Genomic DNA, 20,863 nt, shown 5'->3' with positions numbered 1-20,863 from the left:
CAGGGTTTGTATTGACCCCAGTCCATTGAGGCCTGCAGGCCCTCCAGTGCAGCTGTGCAGTGCTGTGTTGTGTTGTTGTGAACTGGACAGGTCTAGTCAGGACTGTGCAGTGCCAGCACACACACACACACAAAGACACACAGTCATACCACAGTGATCACAGCTCGGTCCCCCCCTGTGCACGCTCTGGAATTCTCTTCTCCACTTCAATCAGCACACTTTAAAACGAGGGGAGCCGTTCCTGTCCAGTTCATTAATAACTGGCTATTCCCAGATCACAGGGTTTGATAGGGGGGTCTGATGGTGGGAAACTGGTCGCGTCTCGCCTCTGTGAATGCAGGAACTCCCACCATGATGTACCTGAGGGGTTATTGCAACTCAGCCAGGCTCCATTCACTGACACGCTGTGGCATTTAAAGACACCTGTTGCTCTTGTTCAGGTGAAAGTGTGTTTATGTGTGGACGGTTGGCACATTTTTCAGCTTTTTCAATTAAACCCAAACATTAGAATATCCACATCCCTTTGATTTTGCACGTCATACCCAGCAGGATGCTCCAGCTTCAAGATGTCTTCAAGGAGTGATTAATCGTGGGTGTTTTCCAGTGTTGTGCTGCAGTTTGCCAGCACTTTGCAAGCTCTGCCAATGTTTTGGTGTTGTTGCTTCCGAGCAGGGCTCTGTTTGTATGTGGCTTCCTCACACTAGCGCCACCATACACTGCCCAGCAAAGTAGAGCGAGAGAGAGGAGAAAAAGTGGGGACTCCCAACCCCAAAAAAACCTTCATGGTGCCCCTCCCCCCTCTCCATCTCTCCATGCAGGGTTGGATGAATTAGCTCGGGACAAAAGGCTTTGTGGGCCGGCCATGAAAGGCCTATTAACCATACTGCATCCCCCAGAGGCCCTGCCCGCAGGACACCGCCTCCCAGAATGCCACTCTCTCAGCAGGCCGCAATCCCAGCATGCACTGCTTCCCTTCAGCGCTAACCCTTGTCAACCCCGAGCCTCACTATAGAGCCCCACACAGATTGTCATGTAGATGATTATAAATGTTGTTATGAAAGTAATGGAGAGTGAGAAGGAGAGACGGGGGTGTCAGCGCTGTGTGTGGATGTGCTGTGATTTGTGCGTTTTACCAACAAAGAGTTAGATGGAGTGAGAGCGCAGGGTGAGTTTTGGCTTTTGGCTGTCAGGTGTGAACTCATCCAGTGTGTCTCACTATTGAACGGTGTATAGTTCATCAGTGTATGTAGAGTATGAGGTAATTTTTCCTCAAGGGTCTTAACCATGCAATGCTGCCTCCTCTCCAACCTCCTCACGCTATTGTTTATCTGGGCGCCATGACAACGACCCGCTCTCTCCTTCCCTCTCTGTATCCTGCTGACCTTAGCAGCTGTGTCACTTCCTCAGTGGGACAAAACCAGGTTGAATCACACACACACACACACACACACACACACACACACACACACACACACACACACACACACACACACACATAACTTGTGCTTTGTGGCACATACAATTACTAAATCAGCACCTTTTCACTCCCTCACATTCATAAAAGCAAGACAGAAGATGAATCTTGTGATCTCTCTCTCTTTTTTCCACTGTTATTGATCATTTTGGATGTGTTGTTAATATAAAATTCCAAAAAGGAAAATTAAAGGGTAGGTCCATTTTTATTATATGTACATTGAAAGATGTATTCATGGCCGTAAAGTGATCCCTTCCTAGTGCGACTTCAATGTAAAAGTGCAGCTCCCTCATTCATTTCAATGGGGCCACTTCATTAGTACAGTGGATGTGCTGATGCAGAGGGAACCAGCAAAAAATTCAGGGTTGTTTAAGAAAAGAAGCTACAATTGGCCCAGCTTGCCACAATGCACAGCAACATCATCCAGTAAGGTACTGTGCTAGCCAATCAAATACATGCAAACTTTACCTGGCAGTCATCCTAACAGAGGATAAAGTGATTGTCTCTGTGACATCAAATCCTTTCTCATAGTATGATACAGTATGTGCAGTATTTTGCCGCCTGATAAACCTTCAAACTCATGGATCTGTTACGCTAATTGGACTTGTTGGATCTAACTAACTGGATCGTTTGGGTATCCACCAAAGTCTTTTGTTGTACAGAAGTCTGTCTTGAAAGGTGTTTCTTCACCACTTAATTTGAATATCTTAAGGTTCTGACACACCAACCCGATGGCCGACCGTCGGCAGAAAAAGCACTCGGACTGATCAGTCGGCTCCCGTCTCCCCAAGTTGGTCAAAAAAGTGCCTCAGAAGTTGGAACACACCGAAGCGACGCCGTCTTGAGCGTACGTTCTGCGCGTGCACGAGACGTAATACGTCTCCATAACAGCAGGCGGCGCTAATCTGTATTGTAAATGAAAACCGGAAATGACGGAACATCTCTCTAGACCTAGTAAACACAGAGCACGCTGTCGTCAGCCATTGTTTTCATCAGAGAGTGTTGATAGTAGTCAAGAAGGATCGTTGTTGTCATTACTCGCTGAACGGAAGAAAATACGATGGCTAGTAATAAGAAGATACTGGCGTTGTCAGCTCTCAGGCTTCTTCTTGTGGAAGAAGAAAGATGTCGCACTGATTCGCTAGTCAAGGGCTAGCACTCCACCAATCAGATTGGTCATTGAGTCCGACTGCCCACTGGCCGGTTCAACAAGTCAAATTCGGCCAAAATGAACGCCGACGGCTCCTCCGACTGATGACGGCACGGAACACACCGAACAGACTTGAGTCACCGACCTCGCCAGACTGTCCGACAACGTCCGACAGCTGATAATCGGGTTGGTGTGTCAGCGCCTTTAGTCTCATGTTAGCTTTAGCTGAACTTTAGCTGAGCTTTAGAGACCCAAGACTAGAACCAGATAAAGGTATTGGTATGCTCAAAATTAAGCAGTTTGTACGACTTGTCTGAACTGTTTGAACTGGACTGTTGAACTGCTGTTCCAGACAACCACACTCGAAGGCGAGGTGAAAAGCCAGGTGTCATAGACAGAGGTGAGTTGTGATAATTGTTTAAATATGCAGTTAATAGCAGACCTTTGGACAATCTTTCCTCAAGGGCACAGAGGTACAAACATCACACATGCACCTCAGTTGAAGCATATTGACACCTTAAATTGGCCAGACCGATGTATGCTATATGCTGCTTCTGACATGAAATGATGCAGAATGACCAACATGATAAGCACAACTGTAAATGTAAAAAAACAGTGCTACTGCTATTATAAGAACTCTCTTGGTTGTTGGCCAAAACTTGTTTTTGTTTTGCTGCATTTCAGAATGTAACATAGGTGCAGATAGATGATGCAGGTTTTTGACATGTCTCTGCTTGCAACTTTTTTGCATTACAGTACTACGTTTCACCAGGCCTTCACTGCATTCTCCTTCCTCAAAAACTGACACTATACAGTCCAACAGATTGCGACCAAGATTTTATTAAACCCACCTCACACAATGTGACATAAAGATGCAAGATTGCTGCTATTACACAGTGTATATGAGCCTTTACAGTGACATTTTGCACAAAATGAAGACTTTACAGCGACTTTATTGTTGTATTTTTGTATTAAGATAACCCTGAAAACAATCCAAACCTATTCTTTAAAGTGACAAGCTGATTTTTGTCAGTGACAACAACAACCTAAAGCTCTGTGGGAGTTTCAGGGTTCATTACCACTGACTGGAGCAATGTGCCGCTGGTCGCTGCATAAACACCCTCAGTCATGGTTCAAATCATTACAATATCCCAGACATTCAAACAACAGGTGTTTCTATATCAGCCCAGTGAATGCCTTCCTACTCACGACACATAATACCATTACAGTATCTGTATAAAGGATTAAATGAAGCATAATGGGAGGTAGAGTCAACAGCACAGTGGCAGGACTTCCATGTCAGAGCTGTCCAATGAGGGATTCAAAGCAAGAGTGAGCTGCTCTTTCCACAGCTTCTTCTAACTTTCATTCCAGTGCTCCTAAATTAAAATAGGAGCTCACAGAAGGAGTTCATGGGAAAATGTCTTAATAGAAAACTGAATGATGGTGTTTTATGACCTCTGAACTGCAGCTTCATGCACATGAGTTATGTAAAATCCAGTGGAGGAGAAAGTACACAAATCTTCACTTGAGTAAGAGAAACAGCCTAGTTTTCAGCTTTGTGACAATGCATTCTTTAGATAATCCAAATGGTTAGTTTCACATAAGAGGTAGTCGACTTTTCTAAACCCTTGCTTTCTTGTTTAAAGTTAGATGAGATGTAAGGTAAATATGAAGCTACAGCTGTTAGCTTAGCTTAGTTTAGCATAGAGACTGTAAACTGGGGGATATGGCTAGCCTGACTCTGTCCAAAGGTACACTTTTGTACGGAATAAATAAACAAGATATAACATGTTCATAAGTAAGCTTCAGGGGTGGTAGGTACATTTAGTTTCCTTTGTCACCTAACTCTTGGCAAGAAAGCGAATAAGCATATTTCCCAAAATGTCCAACTATTCCTTAAAAGGAACATGTAATATACAAAGGTGTTCATAATATACAGTAATTATTACTAAAACATTAGTTACTATTTTGTGCACCCTCAACAATAGTGCTGCATCATACAGTGAGGTTATCAAGTAATTCCTCATTAAGAAATACGTTTAAAAAAATAGTTTTTACTTATAAGTCTCAACTTTTTTATGCCCCCTAAGTAAAGTAAAGCACAAATAGCTACTGAGTCTGTACTGGAAATGTACAATTAGTTCCTTAATAACAAACCAGCGAGATTCTTTAAAAAGGTAGTGAAACTATGAGCTTTTTGTTTTGTTTTGCATAAATCCTGATTGTGCAAAGTGTACTGTACATGTTGGGAACTACAGCCATCAGATAAATGTAATGAAGTCCAATAAAGTATGTCCAGTAATAAAGTACCTGTACACTACTGGAATAAAGAAACTTTACTATTCCTTACCTACAGATACACGCTGATAACTCTGCCTTGGGCTTCACATCAAGACACACAATCAAAATTCTCAGTACAGCTCGGGAAGAAGAGATTTATGGCATCTTCTTCTTTCAGATGTGCAAAAACACACACACACACACACACACACACACACACACACACACACACACACACACACACAGAGAGAGCATCTTGTACTTTAACCGTGCATTGTTGCCTCAGGAGCTTTTCATATCCGGAGATTTTATTGTTCTTTTTCATTCTTGGTAATTGGCTGTTATTGGTTCTCATTCCAGTGTGATTGTGCTGTTGAGACAGAGATCCCGGCTCAGGTGGGGTCGGACCTCAGGCTGAGTTACTGTATGTCATGATGTGGAATGTGCTGTGTGACTGCTCTGATTAGATGTTGTTTTTCTGAAGCAAGGCGGCCTCATATCTCCACTGGGACTGTAGGATGCAATTTTCTGCAACTGTTTTTTATTGAACCAGAGTTCTTGCAGCAGTGATGGCATCTGTTTGTTGAGATTCATTTGATTTATTGATTTACTGTGTTTACTTGTTTATTCCAGAGATTTTGCAACTTGATGCCTATCCACTATGTCAATGTAGGTCATCGCCACAGCTTGAAGCTGAAATCTGTAACTTTCCATTTTCTGTTTGGATCCTGTTTTATTGGTATTATTTTCATCTTAAGGCAATATCTGTTTGGCTTCTTTGCTACCTCATTTAGAAGCTTCTTCTTTTTTAAATCTGGTGCAGAGGACTGTGACAAAGCCTGACATTGATTTAAACCATCATTATTAAAAAAGGCTGATGAAAACTAGAAGAGGTTCAATTTAAAGGAATAGTTTGCAATTTTGTGAAATATGCTTATTTGCAATCTTGCCGAGAGATAGATGATAAGATTGATACCACTCTCATGTCTGTAGTTAAAAAGTTAGCTTACCTTAGCATTAGGAATGTAAACGGGGAAACAACTAGCCTGATGCTGTCCAAAGGTTTAAAAAAAACAAAAAAACACAGAATTTTACTTTAACAACAAAAAATAGGCTAGAAATGAATCCTGTTTCCACATAAAAAAAAAGAAGAAATATATAAAAACAGTTGTTTGAATCTAACCTTTCCATGATCGATGTGTGTGTTCCATGGGTATGTGGAGAACATATCTGTTTCTTGGCCCAAGTCTGTACACTTAATGGATACTTGAAGGCAAAACTCAGAGCATTGTTAGTGTAGAGATCTTACAATTTTTCCAGTAATTGTTTGCCCTCAGCTAAAGCCTCAAACATAATGTTGCAACATGGAAAAAATTCTCTTATTGACACAATCTGACAGCAGCACACCAGCCTCACTCCATCTCACGCTGCCTTTTCCTCGTTTCAGGTTTTATCTGTTTAGCCATGTTATGACTGCTGCAGAGCTGTAAATATTCTCTGCTCTTTGTGTTATAAAGCTTCACTGGCCTGTAGTCTAAAAGTTGTGACTTTATATCCCTATTGGAGCAAAGTGTGAGTTTTGACTCTGACTCTAACTGTGTCCAGATGCGGCAGACTGTCCTAATTGGACCTGGAGCCAGTTAAATCCAGGACCCGTTCTGCTCAGCTTAGCTCACATTGCTGCTTGGCCCGGGTTGGCCTGAACTGTCCTTACAGCATTTCACTCTATAAACAACACACATCAAGATCTGTGCATACGGCTGCTGTGTTGCTACATCTACCTCTTCTTGTTTTTCAGATGGAGAATGACCCATCAGAGGAGGTCTACGGTGAGAAATGTTGGATAGTAAAGTTAAGTTATAGGCACAAGTCGGTGTTGCTGAACGGGTCACAAGGTTGAATGAAAGCTGAGGTTGGGGAGTGTAAGCCTTGTAGTATATCAGAAGTCGGGGAGTAAACGCCAGAAGACAGAACGGCGGAGGGAAGAGAAAACACCAAAAACTTGACATGGCTGAAAGAAAGAAAAAGATTTGACATTCCACCTTTTATCAGGCACCTGGTTTTATCATCCAAACCCAATATGTTTTTTTTTTGGATCTGTCTCTCTATCACTCCTCCATCCTTTCTTGGACTCCCCCTCTCATAGTTTTCCCTCATTCCTCCCATCATACATCTTGGCTTCCCTTCTCCTCCCTTATTTTGAGTCGCTTTTTAACTCACCCTCCACCCTCTCCCTCCTATCATCTATCTACCATCCCTCCCTCCCTCTTTCCATCTCTCCCTCTCTGACTTCCTGCTTTCCAGCCTGCCAGACGGTCATAATTAACGGGGAAAACGATAGTCCCCCTGGCCCTCGGGAGCCCTCTACACTCACTGCCCTGAGAGAGAATGTGTGTGTGTGTGTGTGTGTGTGTGTGTGTGTGTGTGTGTGTGTGTGTGTGTGTGTGTGTGTGAGAGATCCCTGTTTCTCCCGTACCTCCAGACTTGGCCTATGGTCCACACTCCACTCAAGGACTCTTTATGTTCAGTGTCAGCAGTGAAGCATGATCTCACCCCCTCCAAAAAACACACCAAATGACTTACAGAGACTCCCAAACACAGGCCGCAAACACAGAACGGCCTACTATCCAAGAGCAATAACATGCACACACACGCACACACACACACACACACACACACACACACACACACACACACACACACACACACACACTATGCAAGGCGTCCACCGACAGTAACTCTCCTTATGACTAATTCTGACAAGAAAGTAAAGAAAGTGAGAGAGAAAGAATCCATGTAACAAAGCTGCCTGGTTGTTGGTTAAACAGAAACTATACACCATGTCTGTTGATCCTTTTTTCTCTGTAGTAATTAATTAATTAATTACGTTACATATGTAGAACAAAAGGAGTCATATAAATCACAAAACAATATGTCAAAACATACTATGGTTTCCTTAACACAACCCTACCTGTCCATATGTGCATAACTGTTTGTGTGTATTGTGTGCCCTCTTACCTTGGCATGTCCCCCCTCATCACCCGCCTCCTTCCACCCTTCCTCCTTCTCCTCCTAGCTGCAGTGCTGGGAGGCAGATCCCAGATCAGAGGGCAGGGAGCTGATAAGGAGCGGAACTGATGCTATCTGTCACTCACAGCAAGAGGGCGGGGCTCAGAGCCAGGAGGTCAGGGCTCTCACGGTCCCTCGGCTCTCCCCTCCTTCCTTATCTAAACAAACAAATCCTTGAGATGCTCTCACATACAGGCAGAGTATGAAAACAGCAGGATGGACACAATGACATGAACACCTTCCAAAGGTACACAGTACAACAATATACCTCGAACTATGCCCTCAAAAATGCCAGTATGGTTGAATCAACACCTTTGGCACTTGTTGATCAGGGTTGCACCTGTCTAGGTTTTAATTATTGATTCACCTGCTAATAGTTTTTCAATTAATTGGCTTATAGTTTAAATGTAAGAGAATAGTGGGAAATTCCCATCACAAGTTCACAAGTTGTTTTGAAGTATTTTGAAGTTCACGTTTACTATGTCTTTATTCTTTTGTAATGCAGAAGAGTAATGAGCACAAATGGTTTGGCTGATGCACCTGTACCACACCTAACAGTGATGTCACAGTGTACTGACACACCCTGGGGTACACAGCTACATCACTGCAGCAAGGTGAGAAGTTAAACCACTGGAAAAGCAAAAGTAGATTTCTAGCTGCTGTTGCGTTTTGGCTTTAGCTTTAGTTATGTACATTTTGATTTCAATTTCGATATCCCAACCCCAGTTTGGGAACCAGTGATCTAAATGGTCCATTAGCACTAAGGAAGAAAAGATCCACACATACAAACTCAAGTGCACGTATGCATCCCCACAATCCCCATCACCTGTTTCCCCTCTGTGCTTGTGTATGTGTACACGTCTCAGTGTTTGTTCGCCCCCACAAGTGTGCAGGTATATGTGCTGTGAGCGTGAGTGCATCTATGTGGATGTGTGTCGGTCCAGCAGTGTAAATATTGTGTTGTGCTCCAGTGCTTTTCCTCTGGCTCTGCAGTAGCAGCACGCTCGGCTGTTTATTTTCCTTCCTGACGGACGAATTCTTATCAAATAAGCAGACACTGCCTCCTAGCCCGCTATCCAACCATGCGCTCCCAGAGGATATCCCGCCTACTTTCCTCTAGGATGTGGAGTCTCTGCTTTGTTCATGATGATTGACAGCTAAATGAACCACTCACACTACTCACAGATCCTGATTGACAACTGCAATAATCAACATTCTCCTTTAAAGTACCAGTGTGGATGTGTCTGATTTACAGTCTTCAGAGATGCAGTCACATACACAGCAGATGTCACACAGTGTTTTCTCTCTGTTGCCATGGCAGCCCCCTTAGTTATTAAAGAGAGATAAGGGCCGATGGTGGCTTCCACAATGAGGGCTTTATGAGTCAACACTTGAGAGCTCCAGAGTAAAAGAATGAGTACTGTACTTCGGACTCTCTCTCTCTCTCTCACACACACTCACTCACTCTCACACACACACACACACACACACACACACACACACACACACACACACACACACACACACACACACACACACACACACTTGGTTTACTCGTTAACCTCTTGAACACTACTTTTCTCAACATTCCCATTACATCTCTTGTAAAATGAGTAAATGAGTTTTCCTCGCAGTCAAATAAATGAAATGCAAGGTTCATTTTTGAGCATCTATAATTCCATGACAACAAAAATAACCCTGATGATGTCAAAGTGATGTCACTAGAGTTATCTCAGATTGGGTTTAAAGATCATACAGAGCCTCAGTTACAAACTATGAGTGTGGAGTTTGAAAGACATTGGAATTTATCCAACATTTAGGATATGATAAAAGACACTAGGTTGTTGTGTAGGATCTAGTAAAAGTAAAAAATACTTGAGTAAAAGGGCTTAAAGAGTTTAAAAGTTTGCTTGAATTTCAACCCTAAACTTTTCTGTCTACCACTTTTAGATTTTATGTCACTTTACTGTAACACATGAGAACCACCCAAGTTGAATTTCTTGGAAATTTACCTGGCCAAGAAAACTAATTAATTCTATCTTTTTTCTTTTATTTCATATGCTCTCAGGTGGACTACATCCTAACTAAAACCACCTGGCCATTATGAGCCCCCTCTCCTCCATTACTCCTCCTCCTCCTGTGTGTGTGTGTGTGTGTGTGTGTGTGTGTGTGTGTGTGTGTGTGTGTGTGTGTGTGTGTGTGTGTGTGTGTGTGTGTGTGTGTGTGTGTGTGTGTGTGTGTCAGAGAGAAGAGGAGAGGAGTGAGAAACTGAACCATGCATGGTTGTGATTACATGTTTATGTCCATATTTGTAAGTCTGCTGAAAGGCGTCTGTGTGTATGTGTTTGTCTGAAGTGCTGATATGTGTGTGTGTGTGTGTGTGTGTGTGTGTGTGTGTGTGTGTGTGTGTGTGTGTGTGTGTGTGTGTGTGTGTGTGTGTGTGTGTGTGTGTGTGTGTGTGTGTGTGTGTGTGTGTATGTGTGTGTGTGTGAGAGCGAAAGTGTGTACACTGTGAGTTGTGAGAGTAAATAAACGCTGTGCAGCAGGGACTCACGTGGCGTTATTATCAGAGCTCAGAGAAAAGACAAACTCCGGTTTGATTCATCCCACCCTCTGCTGCCTCCTGCCTTTCTGTATGACCCACCGCAGTACATCCACCCACCAACCACCACCCACTGTCCCCCCCCCCCACCCCCGCCCCCACACACACACACACACACACACACACACACACACACTTACCTCCACCACCTCAAATTCAACACATGGCTCCAATCATGGGATTATTTTTAGCACTTTGAGTTTTCATGGAGGAATTCTAATCAGTAGTATTGTGATTGTTTTGCACACTCTCAGTATGTAAATAAAGTTTTCAACCCTGGCCTTTCAAACTGACCCCTTACAGTGCCACAGAGGCGAGTTTGGGAGCATTTTTGGTTTCTTTTGCAGGCGCCTGCCGCTTCATTGCAATCGTATCACGGTATCCTCGGGATTGGGCAATTCTTTAAAAAACGGCCCAGATGCAACGCGAAAGCCAGCCTTCTGTGGAATCACTTACTTTGATGATCTCTGAAAAAACTCCACAAAATAAAGTTTGGTTTGGAGCCTGCAGATCAAACAGACACACACACACACACACACACACACACACACACACACACACACAGACACACACACAGAGGCTTGTACAGTATGCAAACTCACACACTCACAATTTGTGGTACACTGAGGCATTCTTTCTCCCTCCTAGTCTCTCACACACATACACACTAAGTTACACTCATTAATCTGGGCAGACTCAGGAAACCGCTCCAGTGAGTTGGATAGAGGCCCTGGGAGGGGTGTGGGGGGGGGGGGTGGTATCAAAGCGAGGACGAGAGCAGCACACTCGCTGAAAAGAAACAGCAGAAGAGGGAAGAAAGGCGAAAAGAAGGTTTTGAGAGGGAAGAAAAGAGAAAGGAACATTTTCTTTGCTCTTGAGTTCTGAGAATACAGGAAGGAGAGACAATCTGAAACCCCTCGATTTAATGAACTGGGGGTGTAGGGTGTGTGTGTGTCCATCAATACCTTTCAGGATGTGACAAGGACATGTGTGAATGTATTAAAGTCACAAATAAGTAGAGTTGAGACTGAGAGGAGAGAAAATAAAGTCAGCTTCGGCAAAGTTTCTGTACAAAAAGGAAAAACCGCAGAATGAAAACACAAACTCAAACACACACATACACATACTGTACACACATGCACAGACAGAAACGCACACACGTACGTGCACACACTCACACACATTTCTGCCCCAAAAAGCTCTGCAGGGAGGGTCGACAGTCCTTAAGAAAATATTCCCCAAAGCACTAATTAGAAAAACGATGGTGCTTGTTAATAGCCAGCCCCCCCCCCACACACACACACACACACACACACACATTCTCCCTCCACCCTCACCCAACCTCACCCTCCAAAGTCTTGCAGAAGAAGAAGAAGAAGGGGGAAAAAAACACAAAAACAAAACAAAAAAGATTCTGGCAGAGGGAGAAGAGAGCGTTCCACTAGCAGGCCTAGGTCAGAGCCCTATTTACCTACCGCAGCACTGCTCTCTTTTCCTTACAGCACCGAGCACCTCCCCTCAGCGCCGAAACCTGACCCTCTGTCTCTCTCTCTGAAACACACACATGAACATGCATATATACACATAAACCAGCCAAGAAGTGGCACATGGTCTTGGTTAAAAGTTTCTTGGCTCCAAATGTAACCCAATCTCTCGTGGAGTTATTCCTCTCATTTCTAAAACTTTCATTTTAGAAAATGCGAGAGAGGAGGAGTTATATTTTTCCATTTGTCCCCCCAATCATACCCCTCTTTTCTCTCAGCCTGATTAAGTTGCACAGTAAAAAAAGACAGAAAGAGGGAAAGTAAAATAGCCCGAGGATTTCTTGAGCCTTTATCATGCATCTCTGGAGCCAGTTCAGGTCAAATTAGACAGAGGGAGAGGGAACAATAGCTCAGACTTTCTCACACAGATAGTAAAGTGGTTCAAAAGCTTGGAAACACACACACAAACACACTTACTGTGCATGAAAACACTGCAGCAAAGTTTATTCACACAAGTCTCAATCAGAGCAGATGAGGTGGCAATTTCAGGGAATCAATTTGTTTTCTCTCCGCTCTCTTAGCTCTCTATCTGTTGCTGACATTTCCTCCCTGTACCATAGCCGAGCCCAACCGCCCATTACTACACCACACAGGCCCTTATTAAATGTATATATAGTCATGCTTCAGACCAGGAGACACTTTCTCACACAAAAGCCGAAAAGAGTGAACACGGGTCGTACAACAAACTCCTCTTATGAAAGAACACATGGAGGGAAGCTAAAAGCTTGACCAAGATCCAAAATGGCCTCAGCCTGTGTGGGTGGATGAATACAGTCAAATCCAATATGCCTGAGTCTTGTTTCACGGTGTGTGTGTGTGTGTGTGTGTGTGTGTGTGTGTGTGTGTGTGTGTGTGTGTGTGTGTGTGTGTGTGTGTGTGTGTCCGTCCTCTCTGGTGACTATGTCACACTCCTCTCCAGCCCTCATTAGAAACATCTCACTTAGGGTAACAGAAACATCTCACTTAGGGTAACAGTGTTATTTCAGTGTTTGTAGCTTGTTATGGGAGTGTTTTTCCTGCGGCATGGCCCTCGCAGTAAGTGTATGTGTGTGTGTGTGTGTGTGTGTGTGTGTGTGTGTGTGTGTGTGTGTGTGTGTGTGTGTGTGTGTGATGGAAAGGGATTGGGGGAGGATAAATGGGGAGGTAAGAGAGGGTGGGCTTCTTAAACATGGGTTGAGAGCGTAGAACGTAGAGTGCGATTCCAGATGTGTTTTTTACTGCTCTGGCAGGGATGACAGGGCTGTAAAGAACCTCTCTGGAGTAGCCTAGAGGGGGAGAGAGAAATGGGGGAGGAGAGGGAGATGGAGGGAGGAGTTAAATGCTAGGCAGCGTAAGGCCCTTGGGGATGAAGCCAGAGAGGAATCGGGGAACAGGAGAAGGGTTGGGGGGCTATGGTGGACATGGTGGTGTTCAGGGGTTTGGGAGAAGTTAAGTACGGGGCAGTTTTTAGGGCCTCAGGGACTCAAATGGAGGCAGTTTAGGGGGGAGGAGAGAGGGGAGAGAGGGGGGAGAGCAGAGACAGAATGAAATAGCTTTTCCTGGCAAAAACGTCCCAACTTTATTGGCTCAGGTGTGTCAGGCGGAGAGTCTGGGACTGTGAAATGGTTACTGGGGGATATTGGTGTGTGTCCTAGCAAAATGTGTGTGTGTGTGTGTGTGTGTATGTGTGTGTGTGTGTGTGTGTGTGCATGCGTGCATGTGAGGACATGAGTGAAGAAAATGGAGAAGGACCAAGGGAGAGAGAGAAAATGAAAACCGACAGAAGGAATCAAGTAGTGAGCTGTAGGCTTGAGTCAGACTTAACTAAATAATTCAACATTTTGGGGAAACTGATTCACTTTTTTTACCGAGAGTTTGATAAGAAGATTGATACCACTCTCTAACGTAAGTGGTATCAATCTTCGTCTCTCTCAAGACAGCAAAAAAGTTTATTCCCCAAAATGTTGAATTATTTCTTTTAGTCATAAAAGTGTAGACTTAAAAGTAGACTGTGTAACAGTAACCAGTAAAATGATGACCCAAGATATCTAGCTAACACAGTTTGCAGATTTCCTGGTTGAACTTTGACCTCACGTACTTGCAGTAGTTTTACTGTTAAATTATTATTTTCAGTGACAATTTTGGTGACCTCACATTTCATTTTTCCTCCAGATTATCTGGCTAAACGTTTGGTTTGTTTACAACCTGTCTGATCATCTGACCTCTCTTGTCTTTTTTACAGACTTTGTTGTTGACTCAGTGTTCTCAGCAATTACTCTGGTGAGTGGCCTACAATCTTATCACAACCGATAGAAACTATGAGCCAAGTTAAAGTGAACTAAAATTATCCTTTGAGGAAAACATTCAAAAAGGTTTAAAAACCACTCTGGAGTAAATCATGCATGAAACGTTTGTGAAAATGAAGAAAAGCTGCAACTGAGAGACCAAAAAAAAAAAGAAAGAAAACTATATAATGCCAAAGACATGATGTAGGAGTGTGTGTGTATGTAGAGCAGTGTGATCCAGCTCTGTGGGTCCTGCGGGTCAGGCTAATTTTGGAAAAATGTGTATAAAATGATGCAAAAGTCACATAGAAGACTTCTATTTGATGGAACGGTGCAGCCTTAAAAAATTGAGTTTCAGTTTGAATAGTAAACATCATAAAGCTTCAAAAAAACAGCTGGATGATACAGAATAAACAGATACTGTAGGACAGTTTCTTATAAGATGATTTTCACAATCTAATATCAACTTCAGGGGAACTTTACATTAAAGGGTTAATCTGACACATTTTTGAAGCAATAGTTTGACTTTTTTTTTACACACATAAAGCTCCTCTGGGTAATGTTTAGATAAGCTCAGGGGTGCAGTGCCTGTGTGAAAGGGACTTGAGTGAGCTTTAAAGGTGCTGGTTAGCAGATTAAGTTAGCTTTGGACAGAGCCAGGCTAGCTGTTTCCCCCTGCTTCCAGTCGTTATGCTAAGCTAACCGGCTGCTGGCTGTGGTTTATTCAAGACCATTAATGAGATTTAAATGATGTCCTATATTTGACAACTTTAAATTGCTTACATTCTGAAAATGTAAGTGTAAAAGAGGCAGAAGTGGAAAGAAGTGGAGGAGGAGGTGGCCGTTAAAACAGGCCACATCGCACCACATCGTACCCGACACATACTGTGTGCGTGTGACCGCTCACTCGCCCTCTCCTCCCCTCCTTCTCCTTTGCAGTCCTCCACAGTCACGCCAGCACCTCCAGGTCCGGAGAGCAAGGCTTTCTGGGGGATCAGAAACAGATGTGCCTCCTGCCCCTCTTCTCTTAACTCGTACAAAAACACACACGCTGTCTTGTACACACACATACACACACACGCTGGCGGCAATTCAGAACCGGCACCAGGACCCAGCCGGAGTGACGAGGCAGTGTGACCCTGAGCTTGACCCCGGCCAGCAGCACCTCAGACAGGAAAGGGACACAATTGGCTTCAGCTGTGACCCTCCGCCCCCTCCCTCCTGCCTGGTCTCCCATTCTCATTAAGACAAACTGTTTTTTAAGGCAAAGCAGCTTTCACTACCACTAAAGCCAACACCCTAGAGCACGGAGAGGGGCGGTGGAGTGAGGGGGGAAAGATGGAGGGAAGGTAAAAGAACTAGAAACAAATAGAGCTGGAGCAACGGGGGTATAAAGAAGGTAATAAAAAAAAAGAACAAAAGATCAAGGTGAAGGAAAACGTTAGAGGGAAAAAAGGGCAGAGTGTAAGAAAATCTAGACTGAGGGGGAAAGTCAGGCATATCACTTGCAGCTGTTGCAGTCTCATGTTCCCAGAATCCATTGTAACTTGGCACAGTTCTTCTAATGAGGAAGGGTGGTGTCATGGTTACATTAATATCAAAACAACTGCTTTGAATTGGAGAAAGAGGCACAGAGAGAGAGAAAGATGAAAGATGAAATCACTTAATAGTAATGACAATAAAATCAGTGTAATTATAAACAGCAGTAAGACACATTTGTCTTGGAAACAGTGAGTGTACAAACAACATATTTGTTTGTTTAGGGATGTACAGCAAAGACATGTGGAAAGAATTGGACTTCTTTCACATCCATAAAAAAAGACTCTTTTTGCTTGCCTCTGCTTTTGCCGTCTTCTCTAATCCATCAACCCCTCCAACCCCCTTTAAACACCCACATTTCTCTTCCAATTTCTTCATAACAGCGAGCGTTGTTCAGACTCAGTGGAAACTGTGTGTATGTGTCTATCAGATCGCCTGTTCCAGGTCGTCGTGTCTGCAAAACTACTGAAAACATTTGCATATTTCATGTTTGGCGACCTGCAACGGCCAAAACCTAAAGTAAAGAAACTATACAGATCTGTGTGTGTGTGTGTGTGTGTGTGTGTGTGTGTGTGTGTGTGTGTGTGTGTGTGTGTGTGTGTGTAAGTGAGAGTGGCAGGGCATGCTGAGGTAGATTAATACCGCTGCTCAGAGGGGGGTTCCTCCATTCAGGGCTGACTGATGTGCGTCCCAAATTGATTTATGAAAACGGCCCTTAATCAATTATGTGTGGAGAAAGAGGGGAGAGGGAAAAGGAGAGAAGAAGAAAGAGAGGATCTGAGGGGGTGGAATTGGAAATAAATAGGATAGAGTGGATGAAGCTGCGGAGGGAAAGTGTGTGAATGATGCTGCTCTGCTGAGGAATGTGTCTAATGGATGTCAGTTTATGCCACAGGTGTCCATCATGGTGGATGAGATGGTTTGTCAAGGAAATACAATGCACTGTGGCTGATCCTGGTGTATGTAACCAATTCTATAGGCAACACACTGTGCATGCTGCATCCATAACATTCATCAAAGGACTTGTGACATAGTGTAGCTGATAGATAGATTGGTTTCATTTGTCCAGACAAAGAAAGAGGGAAAAGATTGATAAATGCACACATGCTCAGTCCTTATAGCGGCTAGTAGAAGCAGTAAAGGTTGACTCTGTGCAGCAGTGCAATGTGTTGTTTTTTTTTTTTAGTAATAATGGCCCAGTTTTCGGGGGGAGCAGCGGAGTAGAGTGAAGCTGCAGTTGTTTAATAAGCCCTTCCCCTGTCTTGCCCATTGTGCCTGAGACAGGGGTGCGTGGGGGAATTGGGGGGTCACGCTGAGAGCTCGTTTCTCCTGCCTGTCAGAACTCTATCTGGGATCCAGCCGGAACTAATCAACTCCAATAGGCCTCCCCATTACCCAGGGTGCAATGGGCCACGGGCTAGGGGCTGGCCGGTGGGAAACAGAGAGAAGGAGAAGGGAGAGGACCCCCCCCCACACACACACACACACACACACACACACACACCACCACTATCCCTCCACAAACACTCCGTACTCCACCAGCCCGTGCAGCACACACAACACTCCCACTGTTTCACACTGAAGCAATAATAAACACTTGCAATAATATTTTCACAGCAAGCAACAGCCTACTTCAGATCAGAACCTCACACAGCTGCAGAGTGCACATGGGCACACACACACACACACATAACCATTATCATCACGCACATGTCACACCACGCTGATTCTAAAACTTGACATTTTAAAGGAACTTTGGGTGAGAAAGCAGCAGAATGAATTCACAAAATGGCTTCTACACATGACAACAAACTGCATCAAAACATTACATTATAAAACCATATGTATGTTTATAATGTCCCAGTGGCTAATGTGGTAATTAAACCACTGAGGTGTCACAATAGCTGTGATCATTCACATTTTTATAATTTTTTTTTTTTTTTTTTTTTGCAATTTCTATTTTAAAAGTTGAGGAAATAGTGTACATAACTGACTGATGCTGTGATGTTACCGTTACTTTCTTTGTAAAAACGAGAAAAAAGTGTTTTGTTGTTAGTGTTATGTGCACTGTGGTTTTATTTAATTAATAAAATATTATGAAAAAGAAGTTGGAAAAATGGTTCTACATAAACTCCTCGAGAAATTTGATAGGGAAAAAATTTAGCTATTACAGTACATTAATATTGCCCTCTGGTGGCATGATAACCACACTGCTAAGGGAAAGTTACATTAAAGAATAAATATTACACTTTTTTACTAACTATCTTCTATAAATCTATAAATTGAATTTTCTTTAATTCAAAATACAGAGGTAGTGTAATTAAGTGGATTAATAGGCTTTGGTATAATTATTACAAATAATCTTATAAAAAAAACTACTCAAGAAACACAAGACTTGACTGACTGTGCAGAAAAAAAAACAAGATATGTCCAATGTGATGAATTGATTTCATGATAGCTCAGGAAAAATGATGGTTCAAATGATTCAAACCAGAAAAGCAGTAAGAACTATAAACGCCTTTCTCTTCGCACAGGTCGCTCTGAAGTCTAGACTATCTGACAGCACCTACGTCACTTCAGACACTATCAAAGGCATTGGTATGAGCCAATGTGTGAGTGTGTGCACAAGCTTTAGTGTGTGTTTTTCTGAGTGACTTCAGCCTCCTTTACTGAGGTGAAGTGGGAGCAGATTTAAATGAGTAAAGAAAACGACCCCCCTCCACGCCCCCACTGCACCCCCTTTCCATTGTGTGTGTGTGTGACTTTACTCCAGTCTCATTGGATGCACATTTTTTCTTAAACTGAAAAACTCCTAATTAATATCAATTGAGTTATTTCCCTCTGCTATAAGTTGCATGATGCATGTGTGTATGAGTAAAGGAGGTGTGTTAAGGCTGCTGAGAGGCCCAGATAAAGGTGGTGATGTTGGTGGTGGTGGTGGGGGGGGGAGTCACACGGGAACCTTACCCAGGCACTGTGGTGGAGGGGGGCATTGAGAGGCACTGGGGTGGGGTTAATCCTCATTCACCCCGTCCTTCACTCAGCTGGGTCAGGCACAATAAGCCCCACCCGCCTCCCCCTGCATCTCCACGGTGACCTCTGACCCCACATTTACAGCTGCTTTCCCTGGCCCCTTTATGCCTCCATCCTGTTATTATCTGCAATATTTACTCCTTTTGATTTCCCTGCTGGCCATTGTCGTCGCTCACACGGCACTCCTGGCTGACTGGAAAACTCAAGTGCTCTCGTTCCCACTCCAGCATCCCCCCCCGAAACTTTGAAACCCTCAGCAAACACTACCTGAAGTAAAAATGAGCCCGCTTGCGACCACTTATTTATGGCTTTTTGATTTAGGCCACAAGGAGCTGCACAGAAGAGCAGCAGCAGCCAATGAATGGGCAAAGTCACAGAAGTGCTTTTAGAAGGCTGACTTGTGGTTAAGATGCATTACATGTAACCACATGTAATACCCCTCTCTCTGCGTTTGTTTTCTGTCTGTAGCTTTACAATTCAGTACCGATAAAAACAGAAATGTTTTTGTTTATAGTTCTGTTGAGTACAGTTAACACATAAACACAGATTACATTCAGCATTACAATGAATCTAAATGCAGTGCAACACTAGGAATTATAATGCAAAAAGACATGAATCTTTAGAAAACAACAAAATGATACTAATGCAACTGATAAAATAATAATTCTATCATTTAAAATAAGGAAAACATAATAAATAATATAAACAAAATGATCAAACAAATTTACCGACAGATCAAAGTCTTTAAGACCTTTTTTACAAGAGACCTTTTCAACTTGTCTTCTCAGGAAAAGCAGAGGTGTTACTAATAAAATGAATTAATGTTGGCTCAATTCCATTAAGTGTCCCAACTACTTTATGTTTTGTTTAATAGCTGTATGACATTTGTTTTATTTCCTACAATAAGCTCAGCTATATGTTACTGTAGGACTCTGTAGACAATTTAAATCTTACAATGCAACCTGGATGTGTAATCAGTACTGATCCCAGAAATGGCCTTAATTGAAATATGCACTTTTATTTTTATATCCTGCTCTGTTAGATGGTGGGTGTTACAACTGAATCCTACCTCCTTAAAGTTAAGCTGGACATGTTGTTAGTTGCTCTCTGCTTACAACTTGCTTATCAACTGTATTAAAAAAGAGAGAAAAAATACGACACCACTTGACATCTGTTAAAAGATATTCAAAGTCATTTTTAGATAGTGACTGTTTGCCTTCCGCAGTCTGAAAGGCACCAGAGTCCAGCTCTGTCTCTCTAATAATTGACTCCAGGTTGCCATCTGCTGACTTTGGATTGCGGTGCAACATTTTCTCTTGCATACACAAACACAACACATGATATGAATGGAAAGATGAATGCATCAGTCATGATATAAATGAGAGAGACACAACATAAACAAGAAATGAAAAACAAAACATGATGACGTTACGGTCCTGTCATCACCATGTGCAGAAATCTGTGGTCACGGCTACAGTGCCTCGTCCACAGACATCCGTGGTGGTTGAGAGTCCTGCAGGGCTGTCATGATGCTGCCAGGCTACAGCAAAGTAAAAACTAAATTGGAAACTAGTAAAAATGTACTTGGAGTCAAAGTATAAGTAAATATGTAGAAAAGCAAGACAAGAAAATGAGTTAGAGAAGAAAGAGAGAAACACTGATTATTCCAGTTGTTTCATAAATATGATCGGGCCAGTAAATCACAGTTAAATTAAATTGTCTGTATGCATTCTTAAGAAGAAAAAAAACAAGTGTCATAGTAAAAGAACAAAGACTTCAGATATAAGAGTCGGGAAAAAATAAAAATGTGTCGTATCTTTGTGTACCATAAACAGCCACCGGTGGCCATACTTTAGTTGAAGCCACAGTGGAGAGGACTAAAAGTGGGTTAAAGCAACTCTTTTT

This window comes from Sander vitreus, chromosome 22, assembly GCF_031162955.1.
Source record: "Sander vitreus isolate 19-12246 chromosome 22, sanVit1, whole genome shotgun sequence".
Taxonomy (NCBI): Eukaryota; Metazoa; Chordata; class Actinopteri; order Perciformes; family Percidae; genus Sander; species Sander vitreus.
The sequence above is the reverse complement of the archived record's forward strand: the minus strand, read 5'-3'. Positions refer to the sequence as shown.